The following is a 7,962-nucleotide window of genomic DNA, read 5'->3' as shown; positions in this document are numbered from 1 at the left end:
TTTCAGATTTTTGAGGAATCTCCATACTGTTTTCCACAGTGGCTGCACCAGTCTGCATTCCCACCAGCAGTGCGGAGGGTTCCCTTTTCTCCACATCCTCACTAGCACTTATTCTGTGTTCTTTTGTTGATAAGCGCCATTCTGACTGGTGTGAGGTGATATCTCATTGTGGTTTTAATTTGCATTTCTCTAATGATTAGTGATGTTGAGCATTTTTTTATATGCCTATTGGCCATCTGTATGTCCTCTTTGGAGAAGTGTCTACTCATCTCTTTTGCCCATTTTTGGATTGGGTTGTTTGTCTTCCTGGTGTTGAGTTTTACAAGTTCTTTATAAATTTTGGTTATTAACCCCTTATCAGACGTATTGTCAAATATGTTCTCCCATTGTGTAGTTCGTCTTTTTATTCTGTTCTTGTTGTCTTTAGCTGTGCAAAACCTTTTTAGTTTGATATAGTCCCATTTGTTTATCCTGTCTTTTATTTCACTTCCCCGTGGAGATAAATCAGCAAATATATTGCTCCGAGAGATGTCGGAGAGCTTACTGCCTATGTTTTCTTCTAAGATGCTTATGGTTTCACGGCCTACATTTAAGTCTTTTATCCATTTTGAGTTTATTTTTGTGAGTGGTGTAAGCTGGTGATCTAGTTTCATTTTTTTGCAGGTAGCTGTCCAATTTTCCCAACACCATTTGTTAAAGAGGCTGTCTTTACTCCATTGTATTTCCTTACCTCCTTTGTCAAATATCAGTTGTCCATAGAACTGTGGGTTTATTTCTGGGTTCTCTGTTCTGTTCCATTGATCTATATGCCTGTTCTTATGCCAGTACCAGGCTGTTTTGAGTACAACGGCCTTGTAGTATAACTTAATATCAGGAAGTGTGATACCTCCCACTTTATTCTTCTTTTTTAAGATTGCTGAGGCTATTCGTGTCCTCTTTTGGTTCCATATAAATTTTTGGAATATGTGTTCTATATCTTTGAAGTATGTCATTGGTATTTTAATTGGTATTGCATTGAATTTATAAATTGCTTTGGGTAATATAGACATTTTAATGATGTTTATTCTTCCTAACCATGAGCAGGGTATGTGCTTCCATTTGTTTGTATCTTCCTTGATTTCTTTTATCAATGCTTTGTAATTTTCCAAGTACAAGTCTTTAGTCTCCTTGCTTAAGTTTACTCCTAGGCACTTTATTTTTTTGGTTGTAATTGTGAAGGAGATTGTTTCCTTAATTTCTCTTTCTGACTGTTCATTGTTGGTGTATAAAAATACTTCTGATTTCTGATTATTGATTTTATATCCTGCCACTTTGCTGAATTTATTTATCAGGTCCAGTAGTTTTTTGACTGAGACTTTAGGGTTTTCTATATACAATATCATATCATCTGCAAATAATGATAGTTTTACTTCTTCTTTTCCAACTTGAATGCTTTTTATTTCTTCTTCTTGTCTGATTGCTGTGTCTAGGACTTCTAGGACTATGTTAAATAAGAGTGGTGAAAGAGGGCACCCCTGCCTTGTTCCTGATCTTAAGGGTATTGCTTTTAATTTTTGCCCATTGAGTATGATGTTGGCTGTGGGTTTCTCATAGATGGCTTTTATCATGTTGAGGTATGTTCCCTGTATTCCCACTTTGCTGAGAGTTTTGATCATGAATGGGTGCTGGATTTTATCAAATGCTTTTTCTGCATCTATTGAAATTATCATATGGTTTTTCTCCTTCTTTTTGTTTATGTGATGAATCACATTGATTGATTTACGAATATTGTACCAACCTTGCCTCCCCAGAATAAATCCCACTTGATCATGGTGTATGATTTTTTTCATATATTGTTGGATCCGGTTTGCTAATATTTTTTTTTTTGTCTTTTAGTCTTTTTATTTAATTTTTTTTTTATAATTTTATTTTTTTAATGGGGTGACATCAATAAATCAGGATACATATATTCAAAGATAACAAGTCCAGGTTATCTTGTCATTCAATTATGTTGCATACCCACCACCCAAAGTCAGATTGTCCTCTGTCACCTTCTATCTTGTTGTCTTTGTGCCCCTCCCCACCCCCTATCCCTCTCCCATTCCCCCCTCCCCCCCGTAACCACCACACTCTTGTCAATGTCTCTTAGTTTCAGTATTATGTCCCACCTACGTATGGAATAATACAGTTCCTGGTTTTTTCTGATTTACTTATTTCGCTTCGTATCATGTTATCAAGATCCCACCATTTTGCTGTAAATGTTCCGATGTCATCATTTCTTATGGCTGAGTAGTATTCCATAGTGTATATGTGCCACATCTTCTTTATCCAGTCATCTATTGATGGGCTTTTTGGTTGTTTCCATGTCCTGGCCACTGTGAACAATGCTGCAATAAACATGGGGCTGCATGTGTCTTTACGTATCAATGTTTCTGAGTTTTGGGGATATATACCCAGTAGAGGGATTGCTGGGTCATAAGGTAGTTCTATTTGCAGTTTTTTGAGGAACCACCATATTTCTTCCATAATGGTTGTACTACTTTACATTCCCACCAACAGTGTATGAGGGTTCCTTTTTCTCCACAGCCTCTCCAACATTTGCTATTACCTGACTTGCTAATAACAGCTAATCGAACAGGTGTGAGGTGGTATCTCATTGCCGTTTTGATTTGCATTTCTCTAATAGCTAAAGAAGATGAGCATCTTTTCATATATCTGTTGGCCATTTGTATTTCTTCCTGGGAGAAGTGTCTATTCATATCCTCTTCCCATTTTTTTATTGGATTGTTTGTTTGTTTGTTGTTGAGTTTTATGAGTTCTTTGTATATTTTGGATATTAGGCCCTTATCTGAGCTGTTGTTTGAAAATATCATTTCCCATTTAGTTGGCTTTCTGTTTATTTTGTTATCAGTTTCTCTTGCTGAGCAAAAACTTCTTAGTCTGATGGAGTCCCATTCATTAATTTTTGCCTTCACTTCTCTTGCCATTGGAGTCAAATTCATAAAATGCTCTTTAAAACCCAGGTCCATGAGTTGAGTACCTATGTCTTCTTCTATGTACTTAATTGTTTCAGGTCTTATGTTTAGATCTTTGATCCATTTTGAGTTAATTTTTGTACAGGGAGAGAGACGGTAGTCCAGTTTCATTCTTTTGCATGTGGCTTTCCAGTTTTCCCAGCACCATTTATTGAAGAGGCTTTCTTTTCTCCATTGTGTGTTGTTGGCCCCTTTATCAAAAATTATTTGATTATATATGTGTGGTTTTATTTCTGGACTTTCTATTCTGTTCCATTGGTCTGAGTGTCTATTTTTCTGCCAATACCATGCTGTTTTGATTGTCGTGGCCCTATAATAGAGTTTGAAGTCAGGTATTGTTATGCCCCCAGCTTCATTCTTTTTCTTTAGGATTGCTTTGGCTATTCGGGGTTTTTTATAGTTCCATATAAATCTGATGATTTTTTGCTCTATTTCTTTAAAAAACATCATTGGAAGTTTGATGGGAATTGCATTAAATTTGTATATTGCTTTGGGTAATATAGCCATCTTGATTATATTTATTCTTCCTAGCCAAGAACAAGGTATATTCTTCCATCTCATTATATCTTTTTCGATTTCCCTTAACAATGGTTTATAGTTTTCATTATATAAGTCCTTTACATTCTTTGTTATGTTTATTCCTAAGTATTTTATTTTTTTTGTTGCAATCGTGAAGGGGATTATTCTTTTGAGTTCCTTCTCAGTTGTTTCATTGTTGGCATATAGAAAGGCTATTGACTTCTGTATGTTAATTTTGTATCCTGCGACCTTACTGTATTGGCTTATTGTTTCTAGTAGTCTTTTTGTGGATTCTTTGGGGTTTTCGATGTATAGGATCATATCATCTGCAAAAAGTGATACCTTTACTTCTTCTTTTCCAATATGGATGCCTTTTATTTCTTTGTCTTTTCTGATTGCTGTGGCGAGAACCTCTAGTACCACATTAAATAAGAGTGGAGAGAGTGGACAGCCCTGTCTTGTTCCTGATTTAAGGGGGAAAGCCTTCAGTTTAGTGCCATTTAATATGATGTTAGCTGATGGTTTATCATATATGGCCTTTATCATGTTGAGATATTTTCCTTCTATACCCATTTTGTTGAGAGTCTTAAACATAAAATTGTGTTGTATTTTATCGAAAGCCTTTTCTGCATCTATTGATAAGATCATGTGGTTTTTGTTCTTTGTTTTGTTGATATAGTGTATTACATTAACCGTTTTACGTATGTTGAACCATCCTTGAGATTCTGGGATGAATCCCACTTGATCATGATGTATTATTTTTTTAATATGTTGTTGTATTCGATTTGCTAGTATTTTGTTTAGTATATTAGCATCTGTATTCATTAGAGATATTGGTCTGTAGTTTTCTTTTTTTGTGCCATCCTTGCCTGGTTTTGGGATGAGGGTTATGTTGGCCTCATAAAATGTGTTTGGAAGTATTGCTTCTTCTTCAATTTTTTGGAAACTTTGAGTAGAATAGGAACCAAGTCTTCTTTGAATGTTTGATAAAATTCGCTGGTATAGCCGTCAGGGCCTGGACTTTTATTTTTGGGGAGGTTTTTAATGGTTTTTTCTATTTCTTCTCTACTGATAGGTCTGTTTAGGCTTTCTGCTTCTTCTTGACTCAGTCTAGGAAGGTTGTATTTTTCTAGGAATTTATCCATTTCTTCTAGGTTGTTGAATTTAGTGGCATAAAGTTTTTCATAGTATTCTACAATAATTCTTTGTATATCTACAGTGTCCGTGGTGATTTATCCTCTTTCATTTTGGATTTTGTTTATATGAGTTCTTTCTCTTTTTTCCTTGGTAAGTCTTGCCAAGGGTTTGTCAATTTTGTTGATCTTTTCAAAGAACCAGCTCCTTGTTCTATTAATTTTTTCTATAGTTTTTCTGTTCTCTAATTCATTTATTTCTGCTCTGATTTTTATTATTTCCTTTCTTCGGCTGGTTTTGGGTTGTCTTTGTTCTTCTTTTTCTAGTTCCTTAAGGTGGGAAGTTAAGTGGTTCACTTGGGCTCTCTCTTGTTTGTTCATATATGCCTGAAGCGATATGAACTTCCCTCTTATCACTGCTTTTGCTGCATCCCATAGATTCTGATATGTCGTATTGTCATTTTCATTAGTCTGTATATATCTTTTGATCTCTGCACTTATTTCTTCTTTGACCCATTCATTTTTTAAAAGTATGTTATTTAGTTTCCACATTTTTGTGGGTTTTTCCCCCTCTTTTTTGCAGTTGAATTCTAGTTTCAAGGCTTTATGATCAGAAAATATGCTTGGTACAACTTCAATTTTTCTGAATTTGCTGATGTTGTTTTTGTGGCCCAACATATGGTCAATTCTTGAGAATGATCCATGTACACTGGAGAAAAATGTATACTCAGTCACTTTGGGATGAAATGTCCTGTAGATGTCTATCATATCCAGGTGCTCTAGTGTTTTGTTTAAGGCCACTATGTCTTTGTTGATTCTCTGTTTGGATGACCGATCTAGAGCCGTCAGCGGTGTATTGAGGTCTCCAAGTATGATTGTATTTTTGTTAGTTTTTGTTTTAAGATCAATAAGTAGCTGTCTTATATATTTTGGTGCTCCTTGGTTTGGTGCATATATATTAAGAATTGTTATGTCTTCTTGATTCAGTGTCCCCTTAGCCATTATGAAATGGCCATTTTTGTCTCTGAGTACTTTTCCTGTCTTGTAGTCAGCATTATCTGGTATGAGTATTGCTACGCCTGCTTTTTTTTGGATGTTATTTGCTTGGAGTATTGTTTTCCAGCCTTTCACTTTGAATTTGTTTTTATCCTTGTTACTTAGATGAGGTTCCTGTAGGCAGCATACAGTTGGATTTTCTTTTTTAATCCATTCTGCTACTCTGTGCCTTTTTATTGGTGAGTTTAATCCGTTTACATTTAGTGTAATTATTGATACTTGTGAGTTCCCTATTGCCATTTTATATCTTGCTTTCTGTTAGTTTCGTGTCTTGTTTGATCCTTCTCTTTCGTTTTTCTATCTTTTGTTTTTATTTGGTTGTATTCCATACATCTTTCCTCTGTTGCTATCTTTTTCATCTCATGTGCTTCTGTGGTGGTTTTTTCAATGGTGGTTGCCTTTGAGTAATGAAAAGGGTCCCTACCCTGTTCATTGTAGCGAACTATTTTGTGAGTACTTTTGCACTCCATCGTCCTTTGCTACTGTTAATCTCCGTCTTCTCCCCCTCTTTCTTTTTGTTGTTGTCACAGTTTAAATTTGGTTTTATTGTGTTCTTCTTGGAGCTTTTACTTGTGGCTCTGTTTTTTTTTGTTCTTTGTATCTGATTGGAGAACCCCCTTTAGTAATTCCTGGAGTGGGGGTTTTCTGATGATAAATTCCCTCATCTTTTCTGTATCTGTGAATGTTTTTATTTCTCCTTCATATTTGAAGGATAGCTTTGATGGGTATAGTATTCGTGGCTGAAAGTTCCTCTCTTTCAGGACTTTAAATATTGGGGTCCACTCTCTTCTAGCTTGTAGAGTTTCTGCTGAGAAATCTGATGATAATCTAATGGGCCTTCCTTTATATGTTGTATTCTTTTCCCTGGCTGCCTTGAGAATTTTTTCTTTGCTGTTGGTTTGTGTCAATTTCATTATGATATGCCTTGGAGTAGGTTTGTTGGGGTTAAGAAAACTTGGAGTTCTGTTTGCTTCTTGAACTTGAGGCTTTAGTTCTTTCCACAGGCTCGGGAAGTTCTCATCAATTATTTGTTTAAGTATGTTCTCCATTCCATTTTCTCTCTCTTCTCCCTCTGATATACCTATTATTCTTATGTTATTCTTTTTGATGGAGTCAGATAATTCTTGTATGGCTATCTCATTTTTTTTAATTTTTGAGTCTCTTTCTTCTTCTCTCTGTTGTGCCTCAAGTTGCTTGTCTTCTATTTCACTAATCCTCTCTTCTATCTGACCTGTTCTATTAGCTAAGCTTGTTACTTCGTTTTTCAGCTCGTGAATTGAGTTTTTCATCTCTGTTTGATTTGTTTTTATAGTTTCAATTTCCTTGGACATATATTCTTTGTGTTCATTGAGTTGTTTTCTGAGCTCCCTATATTGCCTTTCTGTGTTTTCTTGTATATCTCGGCGGATTTTTAGGATTTCTATCTTGAATTCTCTGTCATTTAGCTCCAAGGTTTTCAATATATTAAATTTTTTCTCCATAGATTTTCCTCATCTAGCTGTGTTACCTCTCTTTCTTTTGTATCCATGATATTCGATTTTCTCTTCCTTAATGGCATCTGAGGGTGGTTTTGTTGATAGTATTAATGAGATTTAATAAAGAATAAAAGTTAAAAAAATAAAAAATAAATAAAAAATCGAAAAGAGTTGTTTTTTAAAAAAAAAATTAATAATGAAATAAAGAAAAATAAAATAAAATAAAATTTTTTAAAAAAGGAAATTATTCCCCCCCTCCTTTTTTCCTCTCCTCTCCTCTCCCCTCTTTTTTGAGAAAATCTTGTGGTGGACTGTGAGTTATAACAAACAATGCCTGTGATGGAGGGCCTGAATTGGGGAAAAGTAATAAAGGGGCAAAAAAGAAAAAAAGAAAAAAAAAAAGAGTGTATGGACCCACAAAAAGCAAATAAGGAAAAAATTTGGGTCAAGAATAAAATGATTTGCTTTTAGGTGTTGGTTGTCTAAGAGTTATGATGAGAGGAATAAGAGGAAAACGGAAAAATGGGGGACAAATTAAAAACTTACTATTGTATTTAGTGGAACAAGAACTAGATAATATGGAGAGCCAGGGATGGGAGCACTGCTAGTGAGTTAAAAAGGTGAAGTAAAAACCCCCCAAAATGCCACAAACATAGGTTTGAGTCCCAGATAAGATAATTTGTTTGTTATTGAGGTTTGAATGAGAGGAGATGTAAAGGAGAAAGGAAGAAACTAATATAGATGGAGAAAAGAAAGAGAGAGAGA

Source organism: Saccopteryx bilineata, chromosome 3, assembly GCF_036850765.1.
Source record: "Saccopteryx bilineata isolate mSacBil1 chromosome 3, mSacBil1_pri_phased_curated, whole genome shotgun sequence".
Lineage (NCBI taxonomy): Eukaryota > Metazoa > Chordata > Mammalia > Chiroptera > Emballonuridae > Saccopteryx > Saccopteryx bilineata.
Note: the sequence above shows the minus strand (reverse complement) of the source record.